Here is a 19,642-nt window from a genome sequence, read left to right as displayed (position 1 = left end):
CAACGGAAATGATTATATTCAGGGCGGGTCGAATGGTTCTGAGTAGAGTCGCTTATGGCATGGCTTGGATGATATACATATAAGTAATGACACTGGGACTGCTAGCCCGGCCTTCTCGCCTGTTAGCCTTCTTGCTTGCTTTGGAAATCCTAAGTTTTTCTTCCTCCCATTCATTCCACTGCTCCCGGATAATCTCTTTGATACATTCGCCGAAGACTGTGAATTTATGTTTAATTCCATCCTCGTTAACAAGCTTGCAAGGTTCCAACAGACTAGCTTCGATGGCAACTGAATGTTTATTCGCTTACGTTCCTTTTCCTCTTTTAGCAACTTTCCCCTTCGATTGTTGTAACGCGAAGGATGTGAGATTTTTGCTCGAGATGGAAGATAGATTCCGATTATTCCGATTCCGACAATTCAATTCCTTCTCGTGTAACGTCAACACATCGCTGTTGAACGTTGAGAATCTCAGACTGCTTCCTCCGATTTAAAACATTTGTCCCTCCATTGTATGATTGAAATCATCCACAAAAACTTGAATAATATTTTCTCGTCACAATGCTTCACACCAATTTTACAAGCAATTTGTCGTAAATTATTTTCCGTACCGTTTCACCACTGACGGGGTTTTAGCTATTTACACTATTTACACAAGGCTGCTCCAGAGGCTGTCTATATATTTTTTTCAAACTTGAACTTTCAATAACGATTTCTCGCCAAACACGAGTTTCGTGCTCACAAATTATTTAGGGCCTTATTCCCGAATACACTACACGTGAAAACAATGTGTAGTGAGTACAACCTTATTCCGGAATACACGCCACTGTAAACATTTGGTAGAATTCATTATCAATACACCGAGTTCATCCACCGATGTTATTCTGATTTACACTTCACGCTCTCTTTTGTGTAAACAGTCATACACTCTCCCGAAAAGTTGGTATATATGACGAGCTTTTTGGTAAATATTACCAATATTTAATAAATGTTTGCAATACGAATTCTTCGTACATATTACACGATATGATGTCAAATCGGCCAGTATAACCCAGTATAAGCAGTCGGTTCAACGTTCGTTTAACATATACAACATGTTATATTAACCCTACCTTTATGCATATATTGTTATGAATTTATTGAGCTTTTGTATGCATCTTTATTCATTTATTGAACTATGTAAATTATTTATTGAACTATCTAAACTATTGACATCTGATCCTGTTCGATTGGGTCTGATCCATGGCTACAAATTAGGAAAAAATACACAGTTATTACTATGAATAGCTACGACAGACTACTCAATTCTCACCATTACCCTCTCCCAGGACCAGCTTGTAATTACTTCTCAGCCAAACACATTCGTAAGATATCATGAAACTGACAAAACCCAGATGGCATTAAGTGAAGCTAGCTTTATGCCCCGTTGCAACATTGACTTGATGCGCAGGATACGGAACCTGCGTCGTGACGAATCCGGAAAACATCTAATTGATTGAACCACCGATCACAATCGTCTGCAAAACGTTTATGAAGTTGTTCTTGACCGAGTCCAACAGGTAGAACTAGGACTCGACAGGGCTCGTTTTTGTGTATCGAAGTACCCAGATTCCTTACTATTGAAGTTCTCCACGAGCACACGAGCACAAATCATTGCTATCCAATATGTATAAATATCAATTAAAGAACATAAATTGAATTGATTTTCACGAATATTACTTACCTATCCCGAATCTGAGTTAATACGACCTTCTTCTGTGATGAAATCAATATCGGAAAGTAGTGCCTTGCAACTCAATTAACAACTCGGTAATTAGGCTAATAAATTTATTTTCTTCGCGGTTGCCAGTAATGACAATCGTAAAAGTTACTAACACCGCGAAGTAAAATGAATTAAACGTTGGTAGGGATGTGTATTGCATCTGACATTCATTTTACAAACGATTGGTAATATTTACAGAAAATATGTACATTCTACTGTTTGAATTACAAAAGATTTGGAAGCTTTTTTTTAGTAATCCATTTTCTGGGTGTATCGACACAACTCGAGGATAAACAAAACAAAATACAACTGACGTTTCTATTATGGTGGGTATAAACTAGTGATATATTCATGTGAAAAAATAGGATGAGATTTATAGAAATCGCATCAACCGTTTACACTAACGCGAACTTATATACTGAATATATTCATATTTTCGGTGAATTTATTCACCTAAAGTAGAACTGCATCCAACTTTAGTGATTTCTCACCAAAGAGAAATTCACCAGCGTTTACATATGCCTGAATTTATTCTATTCATAGTGGTTATATATACCTCGAAGAAGTGTATCATATATATTCTCACCCGTTTACATCTATTTTCGTGTGAATAAATCCATCTATAGCTATAGATCTCCCAAATGTAAACGCGCCATTAGAAACGACATCGGAAATGAACACAAGGTCATTTTGGTATCCACTCCACATTCTACACGAAGTTCATTTTTACACTTCACGATCGGTGGAAACGCAAAAAAAAGTGAAGTGAGATGTAAGCGTAGTGGAAACGTAAGTGTAAGTGGATACGGGAATAAGGCCCAGAGTTTGAATTCTGAAACTAAACTCAAAAATGGTCACCCTTTGAATAATAATATCCATAAAAAAATGTATGCAGAGTTTTACGTAGAATATGTTTTTTTTATTTTTACAACTACCATCGGGAATTCTTCAAAGTGTAATAAAATGATATAATAAGTCAAGTTAAAAAAAAATTCTGCTTTGATTACATAAAATAATCAATTTTTCTCGTTAGCTAATTTTTCCATCGCTGTACCTCTAAGTTAAATTGTGCGTTGACTTACTTTCTTTCAAATGCATCTGACTGGTCTCCAGTTTCCAGGTCCATTTACCGAATGTGTGATTTGTTCCGATCTACTTCGACACATCGTTCTGCACATTTCGGTCTACTTTTGAACGAGTTTCAATGTTGTTTCTAATATGAAGATTCCTGCATCGCTAATCTGGTGGCGGTTGGTAACTGTGCTCCAGTTCGATGAACATATCTCTTAAGTGCGGCACCTGTGTGTACGGAAGCAACCCGCGCGGAGACCTTCGCATTGGCAGAAGTATCGATCTCTTCAAAGTCTCGCACACACAACCAATAAATGTGTCGCATCCATTCAGTTTCACCTATATTTATACATATCCAAACACGAGCCGTATGTACCGTTCTTCATCTCGTTTCCCTCTCTCTCTCTCTGCTTCGAGCACTATTGGCAAAACTGGAACTTCGGAAATAGCCAAACAAGCATCGGCAACAGAAGTAGCAGCAGCTTAGTGCAAAAGCTTCTTTCCCACAACACGACACATCTCCGCGTTTGAATCGATGCTGATGCGGCTGCTGTGCAACACTATTGCTGCGAACTTATGCCCTCCCTGCCGCTACTGCTGTTGGAAGAGAACCCCAGGTGGAAAACATAAATCTCCAATCCTCGAACGCAACGAATCAGCAACATTCAGCGCATCCATCGGTGGAAGATACCTATTTTTCCGTGAATGAGCGACCGATGCGTCGGATGCTGCGAGTTCATGTAACGGTATTAACCAGATTTTCTGCCTCAGCGCAATCGCGCCAAAGTCCGCTGCCATGGCCCATTCGAGATGTCGCTGATGGAGTGAACTTAACCCATTTTAGGCCAAGCGTTCGAAAAATCGAACAGCAACTTTGATAATTTTTCATGTCTTTGGACAGGAACCTTATGGTAATGTTTTTGCACCAAAAGATAGCTTAATTTATTAGCTATCACTTATATCGATTTCATACAATTTTGAGTAACTTTTTTGGATAATAAATTCGATTTAAAGCAAGTATGTTTGGAAGGTGTTTTCAATTTCCATTAAAAACCCCAATAAAATACAAAAATATGTGAAGTTTTCTACAGTACTGCTCTGATAAAAGAACATACATTGTGATATAGAGCGAAAATCATTTGATTGAGCCGCATACAGGAAAATAACAGCCGGGGAAATTTAGTGTTCGAAAAATCGAACGTTGGCCATAACGAACATTTTTTTTTCTGCTGAATCAACACCAACACATCTAACATCCGCTGCGCATTTTGATTTGTTTACTTTAGAAGACGGAAGGTTTTTCATTTCTTTTTGCATTTTCAGTTGTGAATGTTTGCAAATATCGATTAATTTAGCAAATATTATCGAAAATCTGTATGATTTTTTGTCCGTAACAACATTAGGTGATGGCGGCCCGTAGAATTTCTTTTGTGGAGGAGCTGGAGTAAATGATCAATACGTGCAACGAGGATCCTTATGAGATTGTTTGGGTGAATATTCTTCCGCCGGACCGAATAATAACCTCCCAACCCTCTATGCCATTGTTTTTTAGCAGTACTCTGGTACTTTGCAGGTTTTGGAAAATGTTCGATTTTTTCGGGAAATGGATAATTGGAGAGACTAGTTTTTAAGCATTGACATTTCTCCACAGTTAACAATAAAAATAACACAGCATATGCTTTCGTTTGAAAGAAAAAGCCTGTCAGTAATAAGTTAAAATTACATGAAATAAGAAATGCCACATCTCACCTTAGGTGGATTAATTTGGATTTATACTTAGAGACCTCCATTCTCCTGTTCTTGTTCTTCCGGGAATCCAAAATTGATGCATTTATGAATAACGTATATTTGCTAATTGAAGTGACTTTTAGTTTGCAGTATGTTTGTACTTGCAAAAAAAAATGCGGGTTTCGGCCAATGTTCGATTTTTCGAACAGTCATTTCCCGGAAAATGGAAGAAGGGAAAAACATAATTCTTGAACATTGGAGTTCCTTTAGCGTTAATAATCGAAAATACAACAATGGCTTTCGTCAAAAAAATAATTTTTACAGCTTGGTCGTTAATGGGTTAACATCGGCTGCTAATTGTGATTACCGCCCTGCCTGCCTGCCAGGTGGTAAGTAGACACCAAGAGAAAGCGGAAGTATTTATACACCAGCGGGAGGGCGCAAAAGTACAGGTGCATATCTCGTCGTCGTCGGTGTGTATGCATTCCTGGCCAACATTGTTGGACAACGTTTCCAGCTTGAAAGTGTGACTGCGAAATTCAGATGGCACAAGGGAATGTCTGCTTGTGAGATGGCAAACTTTATTTTATCTTCGCTTCTCTCGAAAACGTCAACCGGAACGGAAGTTGGCGCCTTATCAGCATCGCTGGATTGGACCCACGATGTATGCGAATATTCGTTCCCTTCGCACATCATCTTCTGCTGATCGAAGTAACATGGATGAGTAAACCATAGCTTGAGTACACATAGAAGTAATTTTGAGCAAATGCTACATTTAAAAACAAACAAATGGAGTGGTTATTGTACGAACTTCTGTTTATTTTCAATGTCATACTTGGAACTCCAGTATCGAACGATGCTCGAGATATGTTTTATATCGGTTCATTGGTAATGATGTAAGGTAACGCACACAGTAGCTTGTCAATCCAGTTGATTTGTATCGATTGGATTGTGTTTGACAAGTTTAGGATCAACCATTTTCTTCTATTAGGCGGTATACGATGGCTTTACGCTAGATACCGATCAGATAAAGAACGTTATCACCATTTGCAAAAAAAAAAACTAAGGGCCTTATTCTTGTTTACGGCTGCATAGGACTTTTTTGGAGCGGCTCGATACGAACATTTTCAAAATGTTTTCGTTAGAATTTTTTCGGACGAGATTTTTTTGGAATGTAGAAATGTTGAAGTAATGATAACCGAAAACAAAAATTATTCAAATATGTTAAGCTTTATTTTGAAATATTAGGTGTATCGGTAAGATTCATCAGTTTTACATCTTTTTCAATATATGTCAAAAAGTTGAAGCGTAAGCAAAATAATTTTTTGCCACTTCGAATATGTCGAATTTCGTACCAACGAGAGTGTTTTTGCGGGGAGTGTTACTTCATTACTTCAATATGAAGAAAAAAGCTGCGGAAAGTCATCGCATTTTGGTGGAAGTTTATGGTGACCATGCTTCAACTGAGCGAACGTGTCAGACATGGTTTGCACGGTTTAAAAGAGGTAATTTTGACATGGAAGACGAAGAACGTTCCGGACCGCCAAAAAGCTTGAAGATGAAGAATTGGAGGCTTTACTAGGTCAAGATCCGTCACAAACGCAACGAGAACTTGCAGATACACTTGGAATAGCTCAGCAAACCATATCCGGTCGTTTAAAAACAATGGGAATGATCCGAAAGAAAGGACATTGGGTGCCATATGAATTGAAGCCACGAGACGTCGAACGCCGTTTTTTCACGTGCGAACTAAGGATTGCATTACCGTGTCAAAATTTCAATAAAAAAAATTACTTTAAAATAAACCATGTTCTTGAAGAAACGGCTTTTATTGATACACAATTACAAAGAATAAGCATTTTGCTAATTTTTGCTACTTAGTTTGTTGGTTAAAGTAATACTAAAGGATACAAATAATGTGAATTTTGTCGTCTTCTAGTCTAGATCGGATCTCATTAATAAAATTTCCAAAAGAGGAAAACGCACGTTCAGAGTGCAAGGATGTTGGACGTAAGTACGAAGAATACCATTGTCATGAATTTAACTCTGATGCCCTCTGTACGAAAACTCTTATCTCAGGGTTTTCATCAATCCATTTATAGACGTCGAGGTTGGGCTTTGATTACTGCAATCGTCGTTCAAGTTTTACCTTGATGCCCAACTGTTCTGCAGGTTATGCATCGTCCAGTGGATTTTTCCCTCCTGAGGTCCAGCTACTGAATCAATACCATAATCGTCAAATTCCATCAAGTCACGAACAATTTCAAATTCCTGCTGGATCAATACAGTCCGTGATGTTTGATGGAAGACGCCGAAGTCATTATTAATTGTGTCACAACCAAGAGTAAAATGATTATTCAAATACGCGAACAAATCTGAAAATACGAAACAGCTTCATAAAGGTTGCGGTTCTTTCGGCATAAGCAGTTCAACAGCGACCAGAACTGGTTCGAGAACATCAACCTATTCCTTCATCGCGTAACACTGCCAGTTGTGTTTTTTCGATGTTATTTTGATTCTTGAGTAATATTTGAAATCGGAATGAAGACAAATAATATTTGAGGGGCTTAGAATGAAAGGGGTGTAAGTGATTTGATCGATTTCTCTACATCGTCTCTCTCTCTCTTTTGGTCATAACCTAGCTGCAAATACATTCCCAGCTGTATTTGACAATGTGAAAGATAGGTCAGAGCCTCATCTATCGGATTCTATAGCAATCTTAAATTGGGTCGTTTTTGCAGTCAAGTTATTAACTAAAGAAAAAGTTGATGAACGGGCAACGTATGGATACCCCGGCCATGCATCAACATCGATGGCCGCGTGGAATACTCACGATCAGAAGGTTATGCTGTCTATTTGGTGGGACTAGCTGGGTGTGGTGTACTATGAGCTACTAAAACCGAATGAAATCATTACGGGAAAAACGGCCACAATACGAACAAAGACACGATAAAGTTATTTTGCAGCACGACAATGCTCGGCCGCATGTCGCAAACCCGGTCAAAACATACTTGGAAACGCTGAAATGGGAGATCCTTTCCCACCTGCCGTATTCTCCAGACATTGCTCCGTTCGATTACTACCTTTTTCGAACGATGCAACATGACCTGGTTGACCAGTACTTCTCCAATTTTGATGAAGTCATAAATTGGATCGATTCGGGGTTAGCCTACCGATTATTTCCGCAAAGGGATCCGTGAATTGCCAGAAAGATGGGAAATTGTGACTAGCGATGGGCAATACTTTGAATATTATGTTTGTAACCATTTTTGCAGGATAAAGCATAACATTTTGAAAAAAAAACAAGAAACTTACCGGTACTCCTATTAGATAGAAAATATAAGAAACCTTTATATTTATATAAACCTACTGCTACTGCTCGCTGGCTGTAGTGAGATAAGATTTTTTTTTGTTTTCATCTATTAGAAACTTCAACCCGAAAATCTATATATCTACATTAATCAAAATGTAAGGCCAAATGTGAAGGAATTGTCCGACTTGAGTCATCTTTATTTTGATGTATTCGTCTCTGCCCGTAGATCAATGGTATGGAGAGAAAAATCGAAAATTTTTCGGAAAACTCTGAAGGGAGGTCGGAACATTACATCATGGTAAGCGTTGTCGGTCCATTCGATGTTTGCGCTATTGAAATTGAAAGTTTGAAAGTGGAAATGGATTTTCAGGTGAAATAACGCACTCCTATATCTTATCTGAAAAAAAACTGAAGGAAGTTCGGAAAATTCGGAAAAATTCAATACCCATATGTTCGAAAATTACATCATGATAAGCTTTGTTAGGCCATTCGATGTTTGCGCTAACGAAATTGGTCTTAGTTTGAAGGTAGAAATGGATTTTCAGGCGGAATAACGCATTCGTATCTATATAAATAAAAAGGAAAGCCAAATGTGTTGCTAATCGCAAAATCTGAAGAAGGAAATGTGCCTTTGGAGCCGTCTTTAATTTATTGTTTTTGTTGTATTCTGCCCATAGAACAATGTTATGATGAGAAAAAGTTTAGAAATTTGTTCTAAAGAATTCATATAAAAACAATAATTTTGGGCGAGACGAAGTTCGCCGGGTCAGCTAGTAATTGAATAAAAATTGTAAATGAAATTTTCACACCCGGTAGTAAGCACAAGCGGATGCGCAACCGTTTTGCAATTAATTATCTACATATAGCCTGCAGCAAAGTTGTTAACTTCTCGCCCACTGGAACAGAAGTATAATAGTATTATGGTGCAGATTTCTTTTATTTATATTTGTATTTTTTATCAGAATCAGCCTTAACTGTTCACGTACAAATTCCCGGCTTCCCCATATTTTTCTTATTTTTTCATTAGGGTGCCCATTTTCATTTTAGGGTGGCCTGAAAATCATGTTTCCCCTATTTGCCAAAAATTACTTTTTCTAAAAATTCATAACTTTGAAATCCCGGCACCGATCAAGATGACCGACATATCAAATCAAAGCCAATTATCTCTTAGAAAAATCGTTACACTTGCAAAAAATGAATTTTGTTTTCCTTATTATTAATTGTTTTTGTTTTTCATAGTTTAGATGGTTAGGGATCAAGGGCACTATATTGTTTATATTTTATATAAAGCTTTCTTTTCTAAGATATGCAAAAATCAGATATGTGTTTTTTCCCTTTGTTTTAGTTATGACATTTCAAAGTAAATATGTTTTCAGTCTTCGTTCAATATTCCTCTGTGACTAGAATATCATGCGCCTACATTGATTTATAGCGACTGTAACATGATTACATTATCAACACTCATTATAATTTCCAATTCTCGACTATTATGTTATACGTAGAGACTCGAATCAATGTCGATGAGTGCTTTTTTTTCTCATAAATTAATTAGATTGATTTTAGGTAATACATCTTTTCCGGACTATGAGGAACTCCATATCAATATCCTTTTGATTAGATTCATTATTTTGGTAGGACAATCGTATGGTTTCTAACTATTACGGGTTTGGAATAAAATTAGTTCATTCGTTATATTTTTCATTAGCCCTTCAACAAGTTAGTAAGTTAGGCAAAACTTAACAGCACGAAAACAGTTACTAACGTAAACATTATTACATGAACACGTGAACTGTTTTCTGATTTGGCTCTTTCACTGAAAGGCGTAGTCCTATGTCAAAAATGTTCTTCGTTGTGATAGATGCGTAGAAATATTTCCTACCAATTGATGCAAACATCTCTGTGATCTATTAAGAACTACTCGAGTTATAAGCGTTCGAGATCTTTAATTTTTTCCTACTTTTTCAGTGCTTAGAGATTGATGCCTGCGTTCTGCGACAGCTTCATTACACCAGCCTCATTGTTGTAGTCGATTTTTATGCCTAAGAAATGGCGCAGGTCACCACAATCGGACATCTCGAACAGCTTGGCCAGATCACGCTTCAATTGCGCAATCGTTGATAGATTCCGGCCCACCACCAGAAGGTCATCCACGTATAGAATCACGATCAGCTCATCATTGGGAACCAGCTTCGTGTAGAGGCAATAGTCGTGCTTGGACCGAATGAAGCCCATCTTCAGCAGCTCTTCGTTGAAACGCTCGTTCCAACTTCTCGGGATTGCTTTAGGCCATACAACGACTTGACCAATCAACAAACTTGACCAGGCTTCGCTTGAACTCCATCCGGAACGGCCATGTATATGGTTTCCTTCAAACTTCCATGCAGGAAAGCAGTCCGTACATCCATTTGATGAAAATGATACTTATGATGAACTCCGACGGCCAGCACAGCTCGGATTGTGGCCAGCCTTGCCACAATCCGAGGTGTGTAGGTATCCTCAAAATCTTGTCCCGGCTTTTGGAGATAGCCCTTCGCCACTAAACGTGCTTTGTAGCGAACGGCCTAACATTGTCGTCCTCCTTCAGTCTGAAGTGATCGAGCTTCTTCCTTGTCTGGCTTGGAATCCTCGGCAAATGCCTTGCATCCGAATATGCGAACCTTCTCTACACTTGGCTTCGTACGGAATACCCCAGTTCAGCGGAGGTCCTGGATTTCACAACAGGAGTTTCCGGGTACGGATGTCCCTGGACACTGCGGAGGCCGCGGTGAAGACGAAATTTGACGAGAACGAAGGGCGTGATCGTTGGCTGCAGCAACAAAGGTGTTCGGGTAAATATCAACGAGGTGCTGTATATCCCCGACCTACGGGATAACCTAGCGCTAGCAACCCTATGTTTATTTGTACCGACTATCAACCTTGGACCCCTAGCAACCTAGTTGTTTAAATGTTCACTTCACTAGTTTCACTCCTCAAGACTAGTCGTCTTTATTTCAAGCTTCCTGAAATCTTCCAAATGGTTACCACTCAAGAGTTCGATTACGGAATGTTTAAGCATTGGAAAAATTTGGGAGAAAGATAGTTCTTCTTCTTCTTCAATGGCATCAACGTTCCTAGAGGAACTTCGCCGTCTCAACGTAGTATTACTTGCGTCATTTTTATTAGTACTTAGTTGAGATTTCTATGCCAAATAACACGCCTTGAATGCATTCTGAGTGGCAAGCTCTAGAAATACGCGTGATCACAGTGCAAGTCGGAGGAAATTTCTTTGACGAAAAATTCCCCCGACCAGAACGGGAATCGAACCCGAACACCCGGCATGTTAGTTATGACGCTAACCACTCGGCCACGGGAGCACGATAGTGAAAGATAGTGACAACCCCAAAAAGACCACCTGTGATTGTTTTAACATCCGTTCTGAAGTTATTCAATTTTGCATACAGCTTTGTTTCCTGCCGATTATTTGTTTGTGTTCTCGTACTCAATAATAACGAAGGCTAAATGCAGTTGGACATTATGACAGTTTCGGAATTCATGTTTCTAGAACGTAATTTCTATTGTATAAAACTAATTGTATCTCGAGAATGGGTAATGATCGTAGAATCAGTCGCGATTATTTTTTTTAATACGAAAAAGAGGTTTAAAATTTTGAGTAGCCGCCAAAGCATCTGCATAGACTCAAAAAACGGAGATATTTTTCGGCTAATTATTCGTAGTATTGTTAAATATTACAATAACAGACACAATAAAACAATAAAATTTACAGAGAAAAAATATTCGTCTTTTGTAATTCTAGCGGTCCAATCCGTGTTTTAGTTTTAAAAATGATTTTTGTCGAGGAGATAATAAAATGTGCAGTTCGGATGCGTGCTAATCTCAACTGCACAATTTATTATTTCCTCGACAAAAATAGCTATTTTCGTCTGAAATTGTGTCAATTTCACTAAAAAAAACTTTTTGTAATTATCCGAAAATGATAAGATTTAACGAATAAATCCAATTCGCATCATTTTATAGAGTGAGTCTCATAACCGTGCGAACCATCTTTACGACCAAAACCTCTATTCACTTTTTGTCGAATCCCAATATTTGTTGACTCTATTTTCGAACATCTTTCACCTCTCGCTCCCTTTTAAAAATCCCATTCAAAAGCTACCAACCTATTCTAAGGAACCCAAGCCTGTATGTGTGTGTGCACAAGAGAGAGAGCATAAAAAGAATCAGAACGGGACGAACAACAATGGCAAACCATTACAATGATTATAAATCGCAGATTTGGCTCGTGTTTCATCACGTGTTTTATTTGATTTGTCTTCTCATATAGCACAGCACCAAAGCCGCCGCCGCCGCTAAAACGACGAAGGAGAGGAAAATCAATTACCTGCCTGCCTGCCTGTCTGCTCCCTAATATTGTGTCATTGTGCATTCTCGAGAAGAAACTGATTCTTCCGGACGGACATCAATCAATACAATTCATTTGCGGCCGGCCACCAAATGAAATGTCATGCGGAGAACATTTGCGCGTTCTGTAAGCGCCCTTTCGCTGCTGCTGCTCAAATTGATTGATAAACGCGACAACGCGTTCATATTCTGTTATTCAAATGTTCACACACACCCATGCATGTTAGTAGTTATCCATTGGAATAAATCCATACGAACATAAACAAAGCGTTATCGAAGTCGATGAAAATCGTGAGGGCAGTGTTGCTAGAATTGAGATTTGCAGCATATAGATAAAACGATAATTCTTTAAATGAAATAACTTTTCGAGTAACTTGAATTAGATTAGAATTAAGATCAGTTACACCACATTCATCAAAAATATTGACGTAGGACTACGTCCAACCGGAAGATATTGGGAGTAAAATGAAAATCTAGGCACTGAACAAGTAGGAAAAATGAAAGAATTCGATCGCTTATAACTCGATCTAATAGATCGCAAATATGTTTGCATCATTTGATTAGGAAACATTTGTACGCATCTATAACAATGAATAACATTTTATTTTTCTTGAAATAAACAATTGAATAATTGTGAAATGTCAAATGTCTCTTGGTTGCGATTGCATCACGAGACACCCAATCGATTTTTCAAATGTATGCGAAAGCGAACACATTCGCTCCGACGGATTTCCATGACCTCTACACACAATTACAAAATAGAAATTGATGCTCTTGGCCTCAATTGCATCACTAGAACCTAATGCGCAAATCTTCCTTTGCTCAAGCGCATTTGCAAGCGAGTAAAAGAAATCACAGCCTGCACGTATTTGCGATGACGGTTTCTCCAGTTGCTTTGATTTTGCGTCCGTGTTCGGGAACATATTCCGATTACGACAAAAGCAATCATCATCAATGAGCTAGATTGTTATGATTCCAATAGCCAGTTTTCAATGCAATTTTAAAGCTATTGAAACAAGTTTTGGGGTCAATTATTAACAATCTTATAATAATATCGTTGACATTTTATCTTTCGGATGAAGTGATTATCATACCGCTCCATTCAGCCGGTAAAGAGGTATTAACGTGCAAAACCTTGCATTCCAGCGTCACGTTTTCGAAACTTTGAACTTACACCCCGTTACAGAAATGAAAGACATACTCCTACGTCAAAATGAATCATGTAGCAAATATCTTCAGTTGCTTACACAAAGCCACTCAAATTCAACGGTTCTTTTCAGGTCCACCAACAAGTTCGAAGGAGTTAAATTTTATCTCAACAAAAATTCCATACTTATACTTATCTACCCACACACTAACAAGGAAAACTCAGCAATCTTTCAAAATATTTATTCATTCATTGAGAATTGATTCAGAAGCAATTTCAAATAAATGATTACTGAGCCAGCGGTAGTATCCACTTCACGTTTTTCAAACATGTCCAAAAATCAGTATGCAACAGACAGCCTAACGTTATCCTATGTCAATCCTCCTGTGACTTTGTATGTGAGAAACGTGTTTTCTGACTTAAAGGGGATGAACCAAAAAAATAATTCTTTTATATTCAAAAAAGACGGGTGGGTAATGTCGGGGACATAACCGGAGAGACGTAAGACTACACCAAGGGGTACAAAATTACAGAAGAAAATCAAAGGATAAAATAAAACCTCAGCACTCAGCAAGCACTCAAACGTTTAGATTCAAATACGAAAAAATCAAAATTTGTCGTGCAAATGTCGTGCGGTGCAAATGTTGCAGGGGATATTGTTCAGCCGTCAACGAACACATACTTGATGGCAAGCATATCGTAATAGGAATTTACCGTCTGGTATCGTGATATAATTGGGCTTTGCACTTCTCATGAACAACTGTGTTCTACTAGTTAAGTCATTCATTTGATATCTATATTGATGGGGTTTAGAGAAAATATATAATCCGCCATTTTGTGGTGGCGGCTATTTTGGATTCCCTTTTTCCATAAATAACTGTGTTCTACCAGTCAATCCTTTTCATTTGATACCCATATTGATGGGGCTTTGAAAAAATATGTAATCCGCCATTTTGTAGCGGTCGCCATCTTGGATTTTCAAGATCATGAAATACGCAGATGCAAAGATAAAGATGTGTTCCAAATTCCAGATCAACCAGTCAACAGGAAAGGGGTCAAATTTCAATTAATGTGGTACAGCGCCATAGACAAACATGTTACATACAAACATACAAATATGTCACAGCTAAATAAAACCGTTTAAAAACTCCAGCATTCTATCAAATCGAGCGCGATTAGCCACTCATTAACCCGGCGCGACGCTTTCACCGGTTCCACACTTCGATAGGCTCTCCTGCTCCACATCTCAAAGCCCCATTGAAACTCCTGTCTCTCACTCTTGCGGTATCGCACCGCATACATCCCAGGCAAATGCAGCAATCTCTTATGCTGAAAATCAATTTCAAGATAGCGTCTTTCCTGCTTGGCGTCCGATGATAGAATGTGGTCAAGCCCCACCATCACTCACTTTATATAGCCATGTAGTTAACGTTGTAGCGACCGCCTATATTTATTCATAATCTCTTTTTTGTCTCCCTCCTTCACCTTGTCCATACGTTTCGCCCGTACCCGTGTTTACTTGTAATGAATAGCTGTTTGCTGCGGGAGCGCAGACAAAATGTATGGGAAAGTAGGGAATTCTTTCTTCCAATTTTTATGTGTAGCATATAAACAATTGCTGAGGATATTTCTTATCAATCTGTGTATTTGGAACCAAAATCCATTCATTAATTGAGGAGGTATATTAGCGTTCAAAAACTGAACACTTTTTCACACCGAAATATTGAAATGGGCCCCTATATTGAAATGTTAGACGTAGTTCTACGTCAAAAATAAAACATAGAAACAATTAAAAAAAATCTGACTCACTTGCGTACATGATTTGATTATATACAGTGAAAAGAAAGTGAAGACTATATAGTCGAGCCCGTCCTGTATTCAGAATTTTCTCTATATCGTGAATTATCACACCTTGGATAAAATTTTAAAGTCGAAACGTATTACATCCAATCACTCATTTAAATTCAAACGACGACGTCATCTGTTATCAATCAAGAATATACGATAAAAACAATCAGAAGAAAACGTGAATATTTACAATTATTTAATTCAAAGAATCTATTTAGGGCGGGACGAAGTTTATCCGGTCTGCTAGTTGTGTTAAATCAACGAGAAGCTATCTAGCTCTCGTTAAGTACAGATCTCTTTCCTGCATATCTGTTTGAATTTAATAAGAAAGGCGAATATCAGACAACAACAATTCACTAATATGTTTTAACAATATTGCATTGTATAATGGGATAGAAATGTAACTAAAGCTTTATACGATCATTCGAATAATAAAGCTCTACCGTAGAATATATTCTAACGAGAAAATTAGGTTGATCCTAAGATGATGAATAATACAAAAATCCCAAAATTGTTTGAGAACTCTTCAAAATTCTCAAAAACATAGCCCCATTAAACATTTTCAAATTAGTATTACGTTAAATCTTACATTGCAGAGAACTGATTCAAATACAGGTCGGACTCGATTATATACAGACTCGATTATATCTGATTCGATTATATACAATTTTGGACTCGATTATATACAGTTTGCATTTCAAGTATGACATACTTCAAGGAAAAATGTAACCTTTCAACGTTAAGGTGAAATTTATGTGGCTATTATATGTAAAGTGGGATAAAAATCGTGATTTTCGAAGATTTTGCTTGAATTTTCACCAGGAATTGTTTATATCGATATTGCAGCGATATTAGGATAGATAGAAGCAACAGAATCGTCTTCTGTAGCGTACTTTTCATTGTAGCGCCAGTTTGAGGAGTCCAAAAAAAGTTCTATGACTCTGTCTTTGTTGAAATTCGAACATAGAAGTAGAAAGATTTTTGACGTAGGACTACGTCTTACATTAAGGGTGCCAAATCAGAAAACAGGTCACGTTTTTATGAAATAAAGTTAATGTTAATAACTATTTTTGCTGCGTACGGATTTTAACGACTTACATACCAATCGAATTGGAAATTTTCTAAGATTTGTTTGATATGCTATACATTACAGTCCCATAGTCTGTATATGGTTTAAATTGATGAGAATTGGAAACATTCCCATTTCCCCATACATTTGTTCTGTCCATTTGTGTGCTTTCCCGAACAGAGCTGTCAATAACGAGCAACTTATGCAGCCGCATAAGTACGGATACGAATGAATCGTTGGATTTAAAGTCTTCGTATATAAAGGAAAAGAAGAAGAATAGAAACAACGAAAAGGGATAGCGAGAAGAGAATATTTGCGAAGTAAGTGAGCTGTCACTAACGTATAAGTATTGCATCTCCTCTGAAGAAAATTCTCAGAATCTTTCTGTACCCGAAACAACAAAAGTAGCTTATTCTGCTCTTTTTGTATTTTATGTTTCCCCTCGAGTTGTGAACGCTAGCGATTATTTCACTTGAAGTTTATCGCTGCAACTGTGTGCATCTGTTAGACGCGTGTTTGATGCTTGTTCAATGGCGATGCACGGAAGATGCCTTCCGTTAAATACTCAGTGCAATGCGTGCATTGATATAAAGGAACAAATTGCGAAATATGACCAATTAGCGTATTGTTCTCGCAAAGGCAATAACGAATCGTTGCTTCTAGAAATGATTCTACAAAACCACGCAATTCCCCGGAACTTTTTACTAAAGAATTATTTATGAACTTTCGACGTATTCGCAAATAATATCCAAAATGATAAACCAACAAAGGGCCTGGCCGGGTAAGGGAGTAAAAAGTGCCCCCAAACCAAATCACTAGCAGTATGGCAAATATTGTAAAGGATATTAAATAAGAAATTTTGGTGGTTTATTTGAACCCCTATGTGGTTTGACGTAGGATCTATAGTGAAAAACGTACTTTTTCGTTTATTTCACGTCACACTCAAAAGATCCGACATAAAAATTTGAAAAAATACTGAATGTACATCTTACCACGGTGTATCAAGAAAAATTATCAAAAAAAATTTCATCAAAAATTTTAGTACTAAAAAAAATATTTAAATTCTGAATAAATTTTTTTTGGGATTTAGAGATTCAGTACTACTCTAATTCATATCTAAATGTGCTCTTACGGCTTTTCTAGATTGAAAAATATCTTCAAACTGTTTTTTCTTCAAATATCTAATAATAAAAATAAAATTTAAAAAAATACACAGTACAAAAAAATTTTATAGATTTTCTGGCATTTCGAAATTTTGAAAAAACAATATAACTTTGAGACCCACTCCTGCTCAAATTTTTATTTAAATGCTTTCGTATGTGTCTTTTTTCTACGTGTGGCGTAATTTTTCCTGAATTTTTAAGAGCATTGTGTGACACAAAAATAATTTTCTTCATCGTCTGCATTATTATTTTTATTTTTTTGTAAACGACTATTTTATTGTATTCGTGGTTTTCAATTGAAAGATTAAAATAAAAAAAACAAATCGGATTTGTGGTCTCAAAGTTATATTTTTTTCAAAATTTCGAAATGCCAGAAAATTTATAAAATTTTTTTGTACTGTGTATAATTTTTTTTTTTAATTTTATTTTTATTATTAGATATTTAAAAAAAAACAGCTTGAAGATATTTATCAATCTAGGAAATCCGTAAGAGCACATTTAAATATGAATTAGAGTAGTACTGAATCTCTAAATCCCAAAAAAAATATTTCAAAATTTAAATATTTTTTTTAGTACTAAAACTTTCGATGAAATATTTTTTTGATAATTTTTCTTGATACACCGTGGTAAGATGCACATTCAGTATTTTTTCAAATTTTTATCTCGGATCTATTGAGGATGGCGTGAAATAAACGAAAAAGTACGTTTTTCACTATAGATCCTACGTCAAACCACATAGGGGTTCAAATAAACCGCCAAAATTTCTTATTTAACATCCTTTACAATATTTGCCATACAGCTAGTGATTTGGTTTTGGGGGCACTTTTTACTCCCTTACCTAACCACTCTTTGGAAATATAAAAAATTCCAATTCCAATTTTTTTTTCAAAATTTCAATATTTTTTTTAGTACTAAAATTTTTGATGAAATTTTTTGTTGATAATTTTTTTAATACACCGTAGTAAGATGCACATTCAGTATTTTTTTCAAATTTTTATCTCGGATCTTTTGAGGATGGCGTGAAATAATCGCAAAAGTATGTTTTTCACTATAGATCCTACGTCAAACCACATAGGGGTTCAAATAAACCACCAAAATTTATTATTTAATATCCTTTACACTATTTGCCATACAGCTAGTGATTTGGTTTGGGGGCACTTTTTACTCCCTTACCCGGCCAGGCCCTTTTAAAAAAATATTGCGTAGTCATACGTCCTGAGCGGTCGTGTCTCGGATACAACCCTCGATTTTTTCCAAAAAAACATGATCCTCTATCACCTCCCAAATGAATTCGGTTTATTTCTATAAGAAAGGTATGTTATGACTTTAAGGGGATGATTAAAAAATCAAATTATTCTTTTATTTTCAGAAAAACGAAAAATATGTGTATAAAAAACGATTGAAAGATTTTTTTTCGACTCGATTATTTACAGGATTCGATTATGTAGAGTGAAAATAAATCCGAGACTGTATATAATCGAGTCCGCCCTGTATTAACATTCACATATGCGAAACCAACTTTTTGTTAGGAATAAAGATAAACATTCAACTGGCAGCACTGAACCTTATCCGGCAACTTATCGTCGCATGCACACGCAATCTTTTGTTTTCAATGCACCAACGACGACACAACAAAACCGAAAGAAGATTTTAAGCTTCTTTGGAAGCCATAGATAAGAACACACACACGAGCCCCCTAAGCGCCTCGGAATTGGGAAACAACAATAGCTGAGAACGGTAAAATCAATTCATGTCATAACCGGGTAGCGACACCGTCGTGTACAAACCGTGGCCTTTTGGCGGCTTCGAAAATCAATAAAATTCTGCGACATTTCTTCTTCCCGGTTTTCGCGGAACGATTTTTTGTTCTCCATTCGGTTTGCTTTTACTTTATTGGATCTTCTTTTCCGACGTCATCCGTCAAACGAACGATGTATTTAATATGTATGTAAAATATCGAGTCCGATAGAACGGACGGATGACGACGGAGAATGGAGTGGCCGTGGAAGGTTGGGAGAAGTTGCACGTAAAAATGCGACGGCCATTACGGGCAAAAGCTAGCATAACGCGAACTCGGGGGGAGTTTTTAACTGTCTCCCATTGGAAGACGAGAGAAACCGGCTTCTTCCGATTGATTTTTGTTCAC

General features: G+C 37.1%; 1 protein-coding gene across 17 annotated transcripts in view; it reads right to left on the bottom strand.

Moving 5' to 3' along the window:
- LOC129765174 (poly(rC)-binding protein 3) overlaps positions 1-19,642 on the bottom strand; it is a 675,323-nt gene that overhangs the window by 386,859 nt on the left and 268,822 nt on the right. The gene's annotated exons all lie outside the window — the stretch shown is intronic.

The sequence above is a fragment of the Toxorhynchites rutilus genome, chromosome 2, assembly GCF_029784135.1.
Source record: "Toxorhynchites rutilus septentrionalis strain SRP chromosome 2, ASM2978413v1, whole genome shotgun sequence".
Classification (NCBI taxonomy): Eukaryota; Metazoa; Arthropoda; class Insecta; order Diptera; family Culicidae; genus Toxorhynchites; species Toxorhynchites rutilus.
The sequence above is the reverse complement of the archived record's forward strand: the minus strand, read 5'-3'. Positions and strand labels throughout refer to the sequence as shown.